This window comes from Bombina bombina, chromosome 4 (assembly GCF_027579735.1).
Source record: "Bombina bombina isolate aBomBom1 chromosome 4, aBomBom1.pri, whole genome shotgun sequence".
NCBI lineage: Eukaryota > Metazoa > Chordata > Amphibia > Anura > Bombinatoridae > Bombina > Bombina bombina.
Window position 1 is genome coordinate 672,935,584 of NC_069502.1, and position 19,049 is coordinate 672,954,632.

Sequence of the window (19,049 nt, forward strand, 5' to 3'; positions counted from 1 at the left end):
TAGAAAAGGTCTTACTTGAAGATATGCGAAAAAAAATGTTATTACTTAAACTGAATTCCTGTACCAAGTATTTAAATAAGTTTATTGAATTTGTTTCTTTATCCAAAAGTTGAATTACACAATTAAGACCCTTCTGGGCCCACTTTTTAAAAATTCTGGAGTCTAATCCAGGCTCAAATTCCGGATTCCCTTGTATTGGAAGGAGGGTAGAAATATAATTGTCTATATTTAGCCCTTTACAAAAAAAAGTTCACGCCTTAATTATGTTCAAGATAGTATATTTAGGAATGTTGATTTTTAGGTTTTCAAATAAGCAATATGTAGAAGTGCTTTAAGTAAATATGGAAAGATGATATTCTCTTCCACTTGGTAGTTTGTAATATATTGCGCTCCGGTTAACCAATCTAGCGCAATTTTGGCCATACTGGACCAATTATAAATTTTGATATCAGGAAGTGCCAGTCCTCCATCCTCTTTAGAACTTAAAGGCCTGTATATAGAGATATGCAGTTTTCCTCTAACCCAGAAAAATCTAGAGCAGTATTAATAGAACTGTAGAAATAGTATTATTTTGAGCAAGGATATTTTAGCAGAAAGAGATAGCGGTAGTCTCCACCAGTATCGTAAAGACGCCAAAAGTTTTGCCCATAACTGTGGATAGTTCAGTTCATACATTGATTGGGATTTTTAGAAAGGACTATTCTGAGATATTTTATTTTCTCTGTTGCCAGAGAAAAAGGGTTATCTGTAAACTTTTCTTATTCTTAATAATCCATTATATTTCTGACTTATTAGCGTTGATTTTGTATCCTGTAAATGAACTATATATTTTCATGATATCTAGTAATTTTGGTATTGTATCTTTTGTGTTTCTCATGTATAGTAGTATATCATCGGCATATAAAGAATATGAACTCTCTACCGCCAATCGAGACTCCCGCTAACCTACCCCTACAAGATACTGCAAGAGATTCTAAGGAGATATTGAATAGCAGTGAAGAGAGTGGGCATCCCTGCCTTGTTCCCTTTTGAAGGGAAATATTTGATGTATTGTTACCATTAATAATAAGGGACGATGCAGGATTTTTGTAGATCAGTTTAATAAAATTTAAAAAATGTTCAACCAACCCAAATTTTTCAAGGGAAGTGAATAGATAATCCCATGAAATGGAGTTGAATGTCTTTTCGGCATCTAAGGTAATCAGCGCAAAGTCTCCGGCTTCCTGTTTTTTACCTTTCTGTATATTATATTTACCTCAATAATACTCTATAAGAGTTAAGACTGTTCTAATGTTCTTCATTGATGTTCTCCCCTGCATAAAGCCCGTTTGGTCTGGATCTATAAGAGGGTCAAGTGCTTTATTAAGACGATTAGCTATGATTGCAGCAAGGAGTTTATAACCACAATTAAAGGAGCAGTCTAGTCAAAATTAAACTTTCATGATTCAGATAGGGCATGTAATTTTAAACAACTTTCCAATTTACTTCTATTATCTAATTTGCTCAATTCTTTAGATATCCTTTGTTGAAGAAATAGCAATGCACATGTGTGAGCCAATCACACAAGGCCTCTATGTGCAGCAACCAATCAGCAGCTACTGAGCATATCTAGATATGCTTTTCAGCAAGTGATAGCAAGAGAACGAAGCAAATGAGATAATAGAAGTAAATTAGAAAGTTGTTTAAAATGGCATGCTCTTTCTAAATCACAAAAGAAAAAAATTGGGTTTCATGTCCCTTTAAGGAGTGAGACGGAGCGATAAGAATCCAATAGCTAAGGATCCTTCTCTGTATTAGGAATTAGAACTATACTAGATAATGTAAAAAGATTAGATAACATCTTGTCTTGTATATAATATTTGTTATAGAGAGAGGAAAGGACAGGTGTAATATGGTCAATTAAAATCTTATACAATTCAGAAGGGATCTGGTCTGGACCTAGGGCTTTCAGATTGGAGGAGTTCTTAATGGCTTGTATGATTTCATCATGCTGAATTTCTCTATTCAGCTCTAATAGAGAATCTGGTAAGATCTTAGGGAGATTTATAGAATTCCAGAAAGATTCTTTATTAGTTATAGATATCTGATCCTGTGAATAGATCTTTTGAAAATACTGAAAAAAATTATCATGTATCTCTTTAGAGTTAGTTAGTCGATGCTCATCTACTCTGACTGCTTCAATAAAATTATTTTTCTTTCTACATTTTACTATGTTGACCAGCAATTTAGCAGACTTAGGGTCGTATTTATTGAAGATTGCATTAGTTTTTATCTCTGCTTTAACCATCTGTTGATTAAGGAAGGTTTCTCTTTCAAGTTTTACTGTTTGATATTCCTTCCAATTATCTTTGGTCTGATGTTGTATATATGTTATATATCTATATCTACGTTGGTTAGCCAATTGGAGTTCTTTCGCTTTCCAGCATTTTCTTTTTTAATCATATATGCCTTAATCTCTCCCCTGAGAACCGCTTTTGGCAGTCTCCCAGAATATCTCTATTTTAGGCCATTTTCCAATCAGCCAATTCCTAAACCCAAGGTTATCCTTTAGAAATGTAGGAAAGAAAAAATTCCCAAAACCTTTTTTTTCATATGCTTTCTTACTTTTGATTATTAGTGTGATAATTGCATGATCCGAGATCAAGACTTCTTTAATATTTGCCTTAGTCTTAAAACGTGTCATATTATCCCCTAGAAAGTGTATAATAAGATTTTGATTCGCATTTGTACAATTTAGAATCTGGGTTCTGTATACACCAAATATCTTTGAGTTTAAATTTTTTAGTAAAGTTTAGAAAAAATTTGGCTTCTCTGTTATATCTGTTAAGATTTTTTTTTTTGAGCCTATCCAAGATTGGGTGAGCAGACATGTTAAAATCTCCAGCCAGGATTAAAGGGACACAGAACCCAATTTTTTTCTTTCATGATTCAGATAGAGCATGACATTTTAAGCAACTTTCTAATTTACTCCTATTATCAATTTTTCTTTGTTCGATGGCCATCTTTATTTTAAAGCAGGAATGTAAATATTAGCACCCAGTCCATTTTAGGTTCAGCACCATGGATAGTGCTTGCTTATTGGAGGCTACATTTACCCACCAATAAGCAAGCATAACCCAGGTTCCCAACCAAAAATAGTCCAGCTTCTGTGCATCACATTCCCGCTTTTTAAATAAAGATAGCAAGAGAACAAAGAAAAAGTGATAATAGGAGTACATTAGAAAGCTGCTTAAAATTGCATGCTCTATCTGAATAATGAAATAAACATTTTTGGGTTTAGTGTCCCTTTAAGTTAGAATATACGTATTGTAGAAGTTTTGTGTACAATATATCCCAGAAATCTAATTGAAGAGTATTAGGAGCATATACATTACAAAGAATGAAGCACACATCCTGTATTAAAATTTCTAGAATTAAAAATCTCCCATTCTTATCAATGTCTTTTGAAAGTATTTGATAGGTCTAACTTTTTATTAAATAGTCAAGCAACTCCTCTTTTCCTCTTATGTGCAGGGGCAGTGATCACCTCTCCAATCCAGCTGAATTTAAGTTTTTCCATCTCTTTTAAATTGAGATGCATCTCCTGAATCATAGCTATAGCAGGAGATGATTGCTTCGTGTGATTTACAATTCATTCCTTTTGATTGGAGAGGTGACCCCCCCACATTCCAAGAAATTAGATTAATAGTGTCTTTCATCCCTTATGAAGGGGGGAGGGAGGGAGATGAGAAAAAAACCAAAAAACCTAATATCTAAAAAAACAAACAATTCAGGCCTTCCATCATTTTATCTTACACAACTGTAGAAGAGGTATTTTACTGTCTTTCTTCTTTCTTTCTTTCTTTCTTTCTTTCTTTCTTTCTTTCTTTCTTTCTTTCTTTCTTTCTTTCTTTCTTTCTCTATGACTTACTCTGCTGCTGATACTCTAGTATTTAGCTTTGATATGAAGTCTCTAGCTTCCTGTGGTTTCTATAATATTAAATCCTTAGTCATACCATATTTTTAATTTTGCCAGGTAAATAAGGGATACTTGGATCCCCTGTTTTATCAGTTGGGTACAATACGGGGCCATCTCTTTCCTTTTATTTAGAGTATCTACTGAATAGTCTTGAGAAATAAGAATACAATTACCATTAATTAAAAGGAAATGTGTTTTTCGATACATGCTAAGTATTTGTACTTTATCCTGAAAATTCAGACAATTAAAAATTATTGGCCTTTTATGATTAGTTGTGTCATCCTGGAAGCTAATAGAGCCCAATCGGTGCACTCTTTCAATTGGGATAGGAAATGTATCCATTGGGAGACCTAGGGCATGTGGCAGTAAATGTGATGCAAAGTGTAATAGGTCATTATATTCTGCAGTTTCTGGGAGACCAATAATTTTTAAATTATTCCTTCGTGATCTGTCTTCCAGATCATCTAACCGTTTTTGGATATATTGGAGCTTATCTTCTTGTTCTTTAATAATCTCTTGGTAAATATTATTAGTATCTTCAAGATCTGACACTCTACCTTCTACTTCAGAAATTCTAATAGCAAATTGTTTTAGCTCAATTGAAAGACCATTATTTATTTTTTAATGCCATCAAACTAAGGGAGCACAATTTCTGATATTTGTTTCACAAGGTTATTTGTATCTATCTGAAATGTAGATTGAGGAAGGTGTTCAATGGGCCCTTCTGCAGCAAATTCTAGGCTGTTACGGGCCTTTCTATCCTTATATTTGGGAGGCATTATTGGTGATTTAAGTTTATTTACGTGAATATATTTATCCATATACTTAATAAACAATAGAAATTGGCAAGTCTGTAAATAAAGTGCCAATGTAAAATAGGAAAAAAACAAAAAAAAAAACAGTGTCAACAAATGAATATCTGCAAATACAAATATCCTGAAAGGAAATTATAGCTGCATATATCTTACAGCGTGCCAAATATTAGTGATTACGTGAGTCTGTGTAAGAAAAAAAAAACCTCTTGTTAGAAATACCTTGTGCTTGTGAATAAAGGCCTCCCAAGTATCCCTGGAAAAGCAACTGGGCCTAAGATAGAGTATATATATTTATATAGTTAAATATTACACGACTTCACCACCATAAGCTTCAATATCCAGTCGCAGCTTTTACATATTAATTTATCAATAGCAGTTACAGTATATATATATACTCGTATTTGAGCTGAGAGAGAAAAAACAGGGCAGAGAAAGTGGTCTCAGTGTTGCAGAACCTGCTCTAGGGTAGCTTTCTGTTTAAAATGTAACATTTGTTAAATAATGCCTGACAAATAATGCAGGCAAAAGAGAAAAAAAAAGAAAACAAAACACATATTATAACAGATCAAGAAAAAGTGTGCTTATAAGCTTATTTAGTAGTACATCTGTTTGCAGAATAGCTTCACAGAGAGGAATCCAGTTGAAGTTTTAACTAGACATGTGCATGGCGAAAAAATTCGGTTTGGTTCGGTTCGGATCGATTCAGATTTTTTCGAATTTCGGTTTGGAGCGATTCGAATTCGGAAAAATTTGAATCAATTCGGTTCCGATTTGTTTCGGATTCATTCGGATTCGAATATATTCGGTTCGGATTTGTTTCGGATTAATTCGAATCCGAATAAATTCGGCTGGATTCGGTTCCATTCGGTTCGGAAATTCGGAATTTCGGTAAGTGTTAGGTGGGATTAGACTAGTATTATGTACTGTACATTAGGTGTAACCCTTAGCAGAGTGATATAACCTAATATACTGTACAATACTAGTGTAATCCATGGCCATCCGAATCTACCGAATAAATCTGAATAAATCCGAAGTTATTCTTAGGGATAAATCTTAGTGAAACATGTAACACCTTAACATTATGCATTGGACTGTTCACATCTTGTTCATTTTAGTGTTTGTAGTGTTTATAAAAGTCCTGTTTATACAGATTAGAAAAAATGGGGGAGGGAAACTTCACACAGCACCATCCAGAGAGCATAAAAAATACTTTTCAGTTAATCACAGTCAGGTTGATGAAGGAAAAAACTTCTGTATACTTCAGTAAACCATTCAAGGGACTAATGTATCAATTTTGAATGCAAACAGCTTTATAAACCAGGAGGTTTCCCCATGAGGGCTTTCTAGCTGAGTTTCACCAACCGAGAAAATTGTTTGCTGTAGTAAGAAATTTGGCATTTATCAGAGTAAGGAGTTCACACCATTTATAGCCAAAACAGCAGAACTCTTAATAAGGTATTGTAGCTTGGAGAGTTATTGCTGTAGTGAGAGACTTAATGGTTAACAGGGTAGAGAGATCGCTATGTCTGTAGCCAAGACAGCAGACCTCTATATGAGGGATTATATTGCAGCAACAAAGTTCTCCTCTAGTAGAAGGAGTAAAAAGGGAAAGAGCTTCCACCTTCTTTCTTTACAATAGTTAGATCCAGTAACCTATTACTTGGCCCAAAATAAACAATGGAAAGGGGAAATCCGGTCTACACGCATTCAGCCAACTCGGCCCACACAGGAAGTCTCCTAGTATAGCCCGGGACATGGGAAATTTAGGACTAATAGCAATGTGATAAGTTAAAATAAGAAGGTGATGTAAACAGGTGAGGCAATTATGTAATCATAGTATATAAGGAGCCTCCAAAAAAGATCTAGTCCTTCAAGAGCAAGGATGGGTTGAGGCTCGCCAATCTGCCAACAGATGCGTCAGCGAATAATCCAACACTTTGAGAACAATATCCTTAAAGACAAATTGGTAGGATTTTGGGTATTTCACCTTCTACAATATAATTAAAATATTCAAGGAATCCGGTCAAATCTAAGTGCGTAAAGTACAAGGCCGAAAACCACTTCTTAATGCTCGTGATCTCCGACCGCTCAGACGTAACTGTCTCAAAAAAACGTCAATAGTCTGTAATGGATATCCTGACATGGGCTCGGGAATACTTTGGTAAACCTTTGTCAGTCAACACCATTCTCCTCTGCATCCACAGATACAAGTTAAGGCTTTACTATGCAAAGCAGAAGTCAAACATCAACACTGTCCAGAAGCACCGCCAACTTCTCTGGGCTCAGTCTCATCTGAGATGGACAGTAGCACAGTGGAATCATGTTTTGTAGTCGGACGAGTCAATATTTCAAATAGTATTGGGAAAAAACAGCCATTGGGGCCGATTTATTAAAGTGCGGACGGACATGATACAATGTAGCGTATCATGTCCACCGCACAACGATAAATGCTGACAGCATGCGCTGTCAGCATTTATTGATGTGCGGCGAAGTTCTTGTGAACTGCTTGTGCAATGCCGCCCCCTGTAGATTTGTGGCCAATTGGCCGCTAGCAGGGGGTGTCAATCAGCCCGATCATATAGGATCGGGCGGATTGATGTCCTCAATCCTTTGATGTCCTCAGAGCAGGCGGACAAGCTATAGAGCAGGTGAGCTCCATTCGGAGCTTGATAATTTGGCCCCATTGTGTTCTCAGGGCCAAAGAGAAAAAGGACCATCCAAGCTGTTATCAGAATCAGGTCCAAAAGCCAGCATCAATCATGGTATGGGGGTACCCATTACATGGATAACTTGCACATCTGTGAGAGCACCATTAATGAGGAAAGATATGTATACATTTTGAAGCAACATATGCTGCCATCCAGACGTCGTCTTTTCTAGGCATGGTTGCATAAGCAGAGAGTGTGGGTGCTAGCATGGCCTGCCTGCAGTCCTGACCTGTCTCTGATTGAGAATGTGTGGTGCATTATGAAGCGCAAAATAAGGCAAATAAGGTCCCGTACAGTTGGGAAGTTGAAGACATGCATAGTGGATGAATGGGAGGAAATTCCACTTGCTAAACTTAACTAATTGGTGTCTTTAGTGCCCAAATGCCTAATAAGTGTTATTAAAAGAAAAGGGGATGTTACACAGTGGTAAACAGTCAACTGTCCCAACTTTTTTGGAGTGTGTAGCAGTCATCAGATTTGAAATGAGTGTATATTTTTCAAAAATACATTAAATGACTCTGTTTGTTTTTTCGCATTTTTAATACTGTCCCAACTTTTTCGGAATTGGAGTTGTAGTTATATTTTATTGTTTTGGATTTCTTATTTTACACATTTATGTTGATATATTGACTTGTAAATGTCTTTCTTCTTAGGGTAAATAGATATTTATATATATATTACTATGCATTTATTGATGTGTATCCTTTAAAAAATTTTTTGCCCCTTTAAGGCAAAAAGTGGGTAATAACTTTCTTTAAAATTTTGCTGCTTTGATTAAGAAGGTTAAAAAGTTTGGCAAATTATTGCTTTTCTGATGGAAATATTGATAAATAATTTTGTGACTGTTCCAGCCATTGTTGTAACTTTTAGAAAATTGTAACAGTTTGTAAATATTGAAAGTGTATATTCGAAAATGTATAGTTAACATTTCACTAGTTGAGAATATAAAATGTATATGATTGGACAGTTGGGTCACATGCCTGAGGAAGCCCAATCAGATGTCAGCATTACAGTCCGGTGAGTGGATGAGCTCAGGGAGGACTAGCAAATGCTGGGTGACAGCACGAGTCAGTCAAGCGGATGTTTGGAATGCTCATTTGAACCATATATTGGTGAGCTGTAACTATATTTCCATTATGGGAGGACTGTTCAGGTTTACTCATGATTTACACAAACAGGTCATGTTGTATGTGGCCCCTATGAGTCGGTTGTCTGCTAATAACAGTGCATCTATGATTAACACTTGGCGTGACTTCTTTAATCCATTGGCTTTGCACACTAACAACAAAAGTGTTCTATTGTGCTCCTTTTTAGTATAGGGGCTTACTACAATATCTACACTGGCAATTTGAATTGCAAGTTCTTGAGATAAACTTTTCTAACTGTTTCCATTCCAACATTAATAGAGCATTGTAGGATATTAATTATTAGTGTTAGCAATCTCTTTACAGTGCTGCTAACTTTATTTTATGATGTCCCAATATTGACACATTTTAATATTATTTTTTTAGAGTGTTTTTGATACTAATACATTTTGGGATTGTCTATATTGCTAGCTTCTCTCTTATTATATAGATTTGAATTGTATGAGTATATACTGGATAAGGGTCACCTTTAATTCTCTTTTTTCTATTTATATAATTATATATATATATATATATATATATATATACACACAGTATATAGGCATATACAAAACATGGAAGGGGACTGCACTCTCAGACTGGACTGGGTACACATACTATGACCCTGCAACATGCACAGCCCTGGGTGCTCAATAGCACTCTCAAGCAGCTACACTGTCCTCAGAGTCACAGGTAGTTAACCCCAGACATGTCTTAGTGAAAGGCCCATAGGGAAAATTACAAAACAAATTAATACAGCACACATCGGAAGTCCAGCACTCACTTGCAAGCTCTCAGCTAAGATTAAAAGCAAAAATGGAAGAGTTCGTTTTGGGATTGACCTTGATGTGGAACCTGGGCTTGTTCCATTTGGCCAGATGCGGTAACTAACTCTTCCATTTTTGCTTTTAATGTTAGCTGAGAGCTTGCAAGTGAGTGCTTGACTTCCTCTGTGTGCTGTATTAATTTGTTTTGTAATTTCCCCTATGGGCCTTGCACCCAGACCTGTCTGGGGTTAACTGCCTGGGACAATGGGGACAGTGCAGCTGCCTGAGAGTGTTATTGAGCACCCAGGGCTGTGCATGTTGCAGGGTCATAAGATGTGTACCCAGTCCAGTCTGAGAGTGCAATCCCCTTCCGTGTTTTGTATATGTCTAGGGTGTTTACATAAGTCTGTGAACCCTTGACTTATTCCCAGTTTGTTTGATTGAGAGTTTGCATTTGTATGGCTGTATTAGGAACCCAGGTTTTGGGAGAGACCTTGACATGGTACCTGGGCTTGTCCCATTTGGCCAGATGCGGTAACTAACTCTTCCAGTTTTGCTTTTAATCTTAGCTGAAAGCTTGTAAGTGAGTGCTGGGCTTCCTCTGTGTGCTATATATAGGCATCCTATATAATAAAAGGCCAAGTGTGTTTGTCCGAAGCTGTCATGCGCAGTAGAGACTGAGCGCGAGGACAAACACACCTGGCCTTCCAACTGTGACGTGTGCGGGACCGGATGCCGTTGCCGACTTCCGTGAGAGACAGAGAGCTCTAAAGAGGGGGGATAGAGAGAGCAGAAGAGGGGGGATAAAGAGAGGGAGAGAGACAGCAAAAGAGAGGGGGGAGAGTGCAAAAGAGGGGGAGAAAGAACAAAAGAGAGGGGGAAGAGAGAGAGTAAATGAGAGGAAGAGAGACAGCAAGAGAGAGAGAGAGCAAAAGAGGGGGGAGAGAGAGAGCAAAAGAGGAAGAGAGACAGCAAAAGAGGGGGAGAGAGAGCAAAAGAGAGGAAGAGAGACAACAAAAGAGAGAGGGGGGAGAGAGAGCAGAAGAGGGGGGGAGAGATAGAGCACATGAGAGGGGGAGAGAGCAAAAGTGAGGGTGGAGAGAGAGAGAGCAAAAGAAGGGGGGAGAGAGAGCAAAAGAGATGGAGAGAGACAGCAAAAGAGAGGGGGAGAGACAGCAAAAGAGAGGGGGAGGGAGAGATACAGTAAAAGAGAGAGGGGAGAGATAGGGAGCAAAAGAGAGGGGGTGAGAGAGCAAAAGAGAGGGGGAGATAGTGAGCACAAAAGAGGGGGAGAGAGTGAGCTCAAAAGAGAGGGGGAGATAGAGCAAAAGATAGGGAGAGAGACAGCAAAAGAGAGGGAGAGAGAGAGCAAAAGAGAGGGGAGAGAGAGAGCAAAAGAGAGGGAGAGAGAGAGCAAAAGAGAGGGAGAGAGACAGCAAAAGAGAGGAGAGAGAGCAAACGAGAGGGGGGAAGAGAGAGAGCAAAAGAGAGGGAGAGAGACAGCAAAAAAGGGGGATATAGAGCAAAAGAGAGGGAGAGAGAGAGAGCAAAAGAGAGGGGGAGAGAGAGAGCAAAAGAGAGGGGGAAGAGAGAGCAAAAGAGAGGGGGGAGAGAGAGAGTAAAAGAAAGGGGGGTTTAAATATTGATATGTGTAAATGTTTAGTTTCTATAAGTACGCTAGTTTCTATAATGTAATGGGTGCCACAATGTTTTAACCACCTTTCTATTTACTTCTCTCTGCTGCGGAAAACAATTAGGGGCAGATATAAATCAAGGAATAGAATACAGTTTTTGCAAACAAGGCTGTGTGGAAACTCTGGCCTAGATTTAGAGTTGGGCGGTAGCCGTGAAAACCAGCGTTAGAGGCTCCTAACGCTGGTTTTTACCGCCCTCTGGTATTTGGAGTCAGTCAGGAAAGGGTCTAATGCTCACTTTCCAGCCGCGACTTTTCCATACCGCAGATCCCCCTACGCCATTTGCGTATCCTATCTTTTCAATGGGATCTTTCTAACGCCGGTATTTAGAGTCTTGGCTGAAGTGAGCGTTAGAAATCTAACGACAAAACTCCAGCCGCCAAAAAAAGTCAGTAGTTAAGAGCTTTCTGGGCTAACGCCGGTTCATAAAGCTCTTAACTACTGTGCTCTAAAGTACACTAACACCCATAAACTACCGCCACTCGATTAAATTTTTTTAACCCCTAATCTGCCGACCGCCACCTACGTTATACTTATGTACCCCTAATCTGCTGCCCCTAACACCGCCGACCCCTATATTATATTTATTAACCCCTAACCTGCCCCCCACAACGTCGCCGCCAGCTACCTACAATAATTAACCCCTAATCTGCTGACCGCAAAGCGCCGCCAGCTAAATTATCCCTATGTACCCCTAATCTGCTGCCCCTAACACCGCCGACCCCTATATTATATTTATTAACCCCTAATCTGCCCCCCCCAACGTCACCGCCACCTACCTACACTTATTAACCCCTAATCTGCCGAGCGGACCGCACCACTACTATAATAAAGTTATTAACCCCTAATCCGCCTCACTCCCGCCTCAATAACCCTATAATAAATAGTATTAACCCCTAATCTGCCCTCCCTAATATCGCCGACACCTTACTTCAAACATTAACCCCTAATCTGCCGACCGGAGCTCACCGCTATTCTAATAAATTTTTTAACCCCTAAAGCTAAGTCTAACCCTAACACTAACATCCCCCTAAGTTAAATATAATTTAAATATAACAAAATAAATTAACTCTTATTATATAAATTATTCCTATTTAAAGCTAAATACTTACCTGTAAAATAAACCCTAATATAGCTACAATATAAATAATAATTATATTGTAGCTATTTTAGGATTAATATTTATTTTACAGGCAACTTTGTATTTATTTTAATCAGGTACAATAGCTATTAAATAGTTAATAACTATTTAATAGCTAAAATAGTTAAAATAATTACAAAATTACCTGTAAAATAAATCCTAACCTAAGTTACAATTAAACCTAACACTACACTATCAATAAATGAATTAAATAAAATACCTACAATTATCTACAATTAAACCTAACACTACACTATCAATAAATGAATTAAATACAATATCTACAAATAAATACAATGAAATAAACTAACTAAAGTACAAAAAATAAAAAAGAACTAAGTTACAAAAAATAAAAAAATATTTACAAACATTAGAAAAATATTACAACAATTTTAAACTTATTACACCTACTCTAAGCCCCCTAATAAAATAACAAAGACCCCCAAAATAAAAAAATGCCCTACCCTATTCTAAATTAAAAAAGTTCAAAGCTCTTTTACCTTACCAGCCCTGAACAGGGCCCTTTGCGGGGCATGCCCCAAATAATTCAGCTCTTTTGCCTGTAAAAAAAACACATACAATACCCCCACCACCCACATACCCCTAATCTAACCCAAACCCCCCTTAAATAAACCTAACACTAAGCCCCTGAAGATCTTCCAACCTTAATTTCACCATGCCAGGTTCACCGATCCGTCCTCGGAAGTCTTGATCCAAGCCTCGGAAGTGTTGATCCAAGCCTCGGAAGTGTTGATCCAAGCCCAAGCGGGGGGCTGAAGAGTGACGTCCATCCTTGGGCTGAAGTCTGGATCCAAGTGGCGGCTGAAGAAATCCATCATCGGGCTGAAGTCGGAAGTCCATCATCGGGATGAAGTCTTCTATCAAGCAGCATCTTCAATCTTCTTTCTTCCGGAGCGGAGCGGAGCCATCTTCTTCCCAGCCGACGTGGATCCATCCTCTTCTAACGACGCCTACTAGCCGAATGACGGTTCCTTTAAATGACGTCATCCAAGATGGCGTCCGTCGAATTCCGATTGGCTGATAGGATTCTATCAGCCAATCGGAATTAAGGTAGGAAAATTCTGATTGGCTGATGGAATCAGCCAATCAGATTCAAGTTCAATCAGATTGGCTGATCCGATCAGCCAATCAGATTGAGCTCGCATTCTATTGGCTGTTCCGATCAGCCAATAGAATGCGAGCTCAATCTGATTGGCTGATTCCATCAGAAAATCAGAATTTTCCTACCTTAATTCCGATTGGCTGATAGAATCCTATCAGCCAATCAGAATTCGACGGACGCCATCTTGGATGACGTCATTTAAAGGAACCGTCATTCGGCTAGTAGGCGTCGTTAGAAGAGGATGGATCTGCGTCGGCTGGGAAGAAGATGGCTCCGCTCCGGAAGAAAGAAGATTGAAGATGCTGCTTGATAGAAGACTTCATCCCGATGATGGACTTCCGACTTCAGCCCGATGATGGATTTCTTCAGCCGCCGCTTGGATCCAGACTTCAGCCTGAGGATGGACGTCACTCTTCAGCCCCCCGCTTGGGCTTGGATCAACACTTCCGAGGCTTGGATCAAGACTTCCGAGGACGGCTCTGTGAACCTGGCATGGTGAAGATAAGGTAGGAAGATCTTCAGGGGCTTAGTGTTAGGTTTATTTAAGGGGGGTTTGGGTTAGATTAGGGGTATGTGGGTGGTGGGTTGTAATGTTGGGGGGGGTATTGTATGTGTTTTTTTTACAGGCAAAAGAGCTGAATTATTTGGGGCATGCCCCGCAAAGGGCCCTGTTCAGGGCTGGTAAGGTAAAAAAGCTTTGAACTTTTTTAATTTAGAATAGGGTAGGGCATTTTTTTATTTTGGGGGTCTTTGTTATTTTATTAGGGGCTTAGAGTAGGTGTAATTAGTTTAAAATTGTTGTAATATTTTTCTAATGTTTGTAAATATTTTTTTATTTTTTGTAACTTAGTTCTTTTTTATTTTTTGTACTTTAGTTAGTTTATTTCATTGTATTTATTTGTAGATATTGTATTTAATTAATTTATTGATAGTGTAGTGTTAGGTTTAATTGTAGATAATTGTAGGTATTTTATTTAATTAATTTATTGATAGTGTAGTGTTAGGTTTAATTGTAACTTAGGTTAGGATTTATTTTACAGGTAATTTTGTAATTATTTTAACTATTTTAGCTATTAAATAGTTCTTAACTATTTAATAGCTATTGTACCTGGTTAAAATAAATACAAAGTTACCTGTAAAATAAATATAAATCCTAAAATAGCTATAATATAATTATAATTTATATTGTAGCTATATTAGGGTTTATTTTACAGGTAAGTATTTAGCTTTAAATAGGAATAATTTATTTAATAAGAGTTAATTTATTTCATTAGATTTAAATTATATTTAACTTAGGGGGGTGTTAGTGTTAGGGTTAGACTTAGCTTTAGGGGTTAATCCATTTATTACAGTAGCGGCGAGATTCGGTCGGCAGATTAGGGGTTAATAATTGAAGTTAGGTGTCGGCGATGTTAGGGAGGGCAGATTAGGGGTTAATACTATTTATTATAGGGTTATTGAGGCGGGAGTGAGGCGGATTAGGGGTTAATAACTTTATTATAGTAGCGGTGCGGTCCGCTCGGCAGATTAGGGGTTAATAAGTGTAGGCAGGTGGAGGCGACGTTGAGGGGGGCAGATTAGGGGTTAATAAATATAATATAGGGGTCGGCGGTGTTATGCGCAGCAGAATCGGGGTACATAGCTATAATGTAGGTGGCAGCGGTGTACAGAGCGGCAGATTAGGGGTTAATAATAATATGCAGGGGTCGGCAGATTAGGGGTTAATAAGTGTAAGGTTAGGGGTGTTTAGACTCGGGGTTCATGTTAGGGTGTTAGGTGCAGACTTAGGAGGTGTTTCCGCATAGCAAACAATGGGGCTGCGTTAGGAGCTGAACGCTGCTTTTTTGCAGGTGTTAGGTTTTTTTTCAGCTCAAACAGCCCCATTGTTTTCTATGGGGGAATCGTGCACGAGCACGTTTTTTAAGCTGGCCGCGTCCGTAAGCACCGCTGGTATCGAGAGTTGAAGTTGCAGTAAATATGCTATATGCTCCTTTTTTGGAGCCTAACGCTGCCATTCTGTGAACTCTAAATACCAGCGGTATTTAAAAGGTGCGGCCAGAAAAAAGCACGCGTAGCTAACGCACCCCTTTGGCCGCAAAACTCTAAATCTAGGCATCTGTTAGATAATCTTATGTTCCTCAAAGTCTTGTTTGGACAGTTTATTTTATTGCCTGTTTTATATCTTTCTCTATTTATCCTCAGCAGGAGAGTGAAATATGTGGGAAAACTTCAGACATGGGGGCCGAATTATCAAGCTCCGAATGGAGCTTGATGCCCCTGTTTCCGCACAAGCCTTCAGGCTCGCCGGAAACAACAGTTATGAAGCAGCGGTCTAAATACCGCTGCTCCATAACTTGTCTGCGTACATCAATCCTATACGATCAGGCTGATTGACACTCCCTGCTAGCGGCCGATTGGCCGCAAATCTGCAGGGGGCGGCATTGCACAAGCATTTCTTGTGAAATGCTTGTGCAATGATAAATGCTGATAGCGTACGCTGTTGGCATTTATCGATGTGCGGCGGACATGATACGCTACATCGTATCATGTCCGCTCGCACTTTCATAAATCGGCCCCATGGTGGCATCTATTACCTTATAGAAACGCTGTAGAATTCAGAGAACTGACACTTTTTTAGAGTTAAATTACAGGAAAGGGGACAAAATATTCAAAGTATGTTGCAAAGTTTTTAACTTCACATAATTGAACATTTTATAGTACACTTTCATACTGTTTTTATCATCCATTGCTTTATTAGTATAATTAATGACTGTATTATATATTCTGAGCCTCCTAAATGTAATATGGTTTACATTACCTATAGTCATTTATAGATCCCAGAGCTTTACATATCTAAAAGCATGGGTCAAGTCGAACGGGAACGCATGGGAACGGAGTTCCTGAACTATTTTTGCAGGCGGTGGTGGACAGCAACTATCCCAATCAGATACAATCGGGATGATTGACACCCCCTGCTAGTGGCCGATTGTCCGCGAATGTGCAGGGGGCAGCATTGCACAAGGATTTCATGAGAAATGCATGTGCAATGATAAATGCCGACAGCGCATGCTGTCGGCATTTATCGATGTGCGGCAGACATGATCCACTACATCGTATCATGTCCGCCCACACAATGATAAATTGGCCCGAAAGTGCTTTTGCATTGTTTTTTTTATCATGCATTTGTTGATTTTGCAAATCTACTATATTTACTGTACGTTTAAGTTGCTGCTTGTTTGTGGTTTGTTCTGGCTTCAATTTTGTCTACAGCAAGTGACATGCATGTTCAACTGGGTTAAGGTCAAGTGACCGACTCAATTATTCAAGAAGATTCCACTACTTTGCCTTGAAAAGATCTTTGGTTGCTTTTGAAGTATGGTTTTGGTTATTGCCCATCTGTACTGTGAAGTGCTGTCCTATCAGTTTTGCAGCATTTGGCTGAATCTAAGCAGATAGTATAGCTCTATACACTCCAGAATTCATCCCACTGTTTCTGTCAGCAATGACATCATCATTAAACACTAGTGACCCAGTGCCATTGGCAGCCATACATGCCCATGAGATAACACTATCTCCCCCATGTTTCACAGAAGATTTGGTATGCTTCTGATCATGAACCATTCCTTCCCTTCTCCATTCACTTCTCTTCCCATCATTTTTGTAGAGGCTGATCTTAGTTTTATCTGCCCTTCCTATTCTTTAGGCTTTCCAATGGTTTGCCCCTTGTAGTAAACCCTGGGCGCGATCCGATATAGATCGCAGTTTGCGGCGCAAGCGAGGGAACCGGCGTCGCCCGCAGTTTCAGCTTGCAACTCGAGCTATCCCATATAAGTCGCCGTCAGATGCTAACGTGCCGTAAGTCTCACAAACCAGCGATGTCCAGAAATCTGCGCAAGTACAAATTTCTGGCGTCGCCAGTGACTTGCGCCACGTTAGAAACTGCCGGCGCCTATAAAACCTGACTAAAGTCTAAAACACCCGCACTGTCTAACACGCCTCCCTAACATAGCCCGCACTGTCTAACACGCCTCCCTAACATAGCCCGACACGTCTAACCCTCTATCCGCTATCCCCCCTCACTAGCCTAACAATAAAAAAGCTATTAACCCCTAAACCGCCGCTCCCGTACCCCGCCGCCAGCTATATTATATCTATAACCCCCTAAAGTTAGCCCCTAACACCGCCGCCATCTATATTAAAATTATTAACCCCTAATGTAAGCCCCTTACACCGCCGCCATCTCTATTAAAATGATTAACCCCTAATTTAATCTACCTACCCCGCCGCCAGCTATATTATCTATATTAACCCTAAGTATATTATAGTTAATATAGGTATTACATTATATATATTAACTATATTAACCCTAATTATATTAGGGTTAATATAGTTAATATAGTTACTATAGTATTTATATTAACTATATTAACTCTATCTAACCCTAACACCCCTAACTAAATTTATATTAAATTAATCTAATTCATTTATAAACTAAAATATTCCTATTTAAATCTAAATACTTACCTATAAAATAAACCCTAAGATAGCTACAATATAATTAATAATTACATTGTAGCTATGTTAGGGTTAATATTTATTTTACAGGTAAATTGTTAATTATTTTAACTAGGTATAATAGATATTAAATAGTTATTAACTATTTAATATCTACCTAGTTAAAATAATTACCCAATTACCTGTAAAATAAATCCTAACCTAAGTTACAAATACACCTACACTATCAATAAATTTAATAAACTACAAACATCTATCTAAAAATACAATTAAATTAACTAAACTAAATTACAAAAAAAAACAAACACTAAATTACAAAAAATAAAAAAAAGATTACAAGATTTTTAAGCTAATTACACCTATTCTAAGCCCCCTAATAAAATAATAAACCCCCAAAATAAAAAAAATTCCCTGCCCTATTCTAAATTAAACAAATTTCAAAGCTCTTTAGCTTACCAGCCCTTAAAAGGGCCTTTTGTGGGGCATGCCCCAAAGAATTCAGCTCTTTTGCATACAACAAATACAATCCCCCCCCCATTACAACCCACCACCCACATACCCCTATTCTAAAACCACCCAAACCCCCCTTAAAAAAGCCTAACACTACCCCCCTGAAGATCTCCCTACCTTGTCTTCACCACACCGGGCCGAACTCCTGATCCGATCCGGGCGATGTCTTCCTCCAAGCGGCAAAGAAGAATTCTTCCTCCGGCGATGTCTTCCTCCAAGCGGCAAAGAAGATATCTTCCTCCGGCGATGTCTTCCTCCAAGCGGCAAAGAAGAATTCTTCCTCCGGCGACGTCTTCCTCCAAGCGGCAGCAAAGTCTTCATTCTTCCGGCGGCATCTTCAATCTTCTTTCTTCGCTCCGCCGCCGCGGAGCATCCATCCAGGCCGACGACTGAACGACGAATGAGGTACCTTTAAATGACGTCATCCAAGATGGCGTCCGCCGAATTCCGATTGGCTGATAGGATTCTATCAGCCAATCGGAATTAAGTTAAAAAAATCTGATTGGCTGATTGAATCAGCCAATCAGATTCAAGTTCAATCCGATTGGCTGATCCAATCAGCCAATCAGATTGAGCTCGCATTCTATTGGCTGTTCCGATCAGCCAATAGAATGCGAGCTCAATCTGATTGGCTGATTGGATCAGCCAATCGGATTGAACTTGAATCTGATTGGCTGATTCAATCAGCCAATCA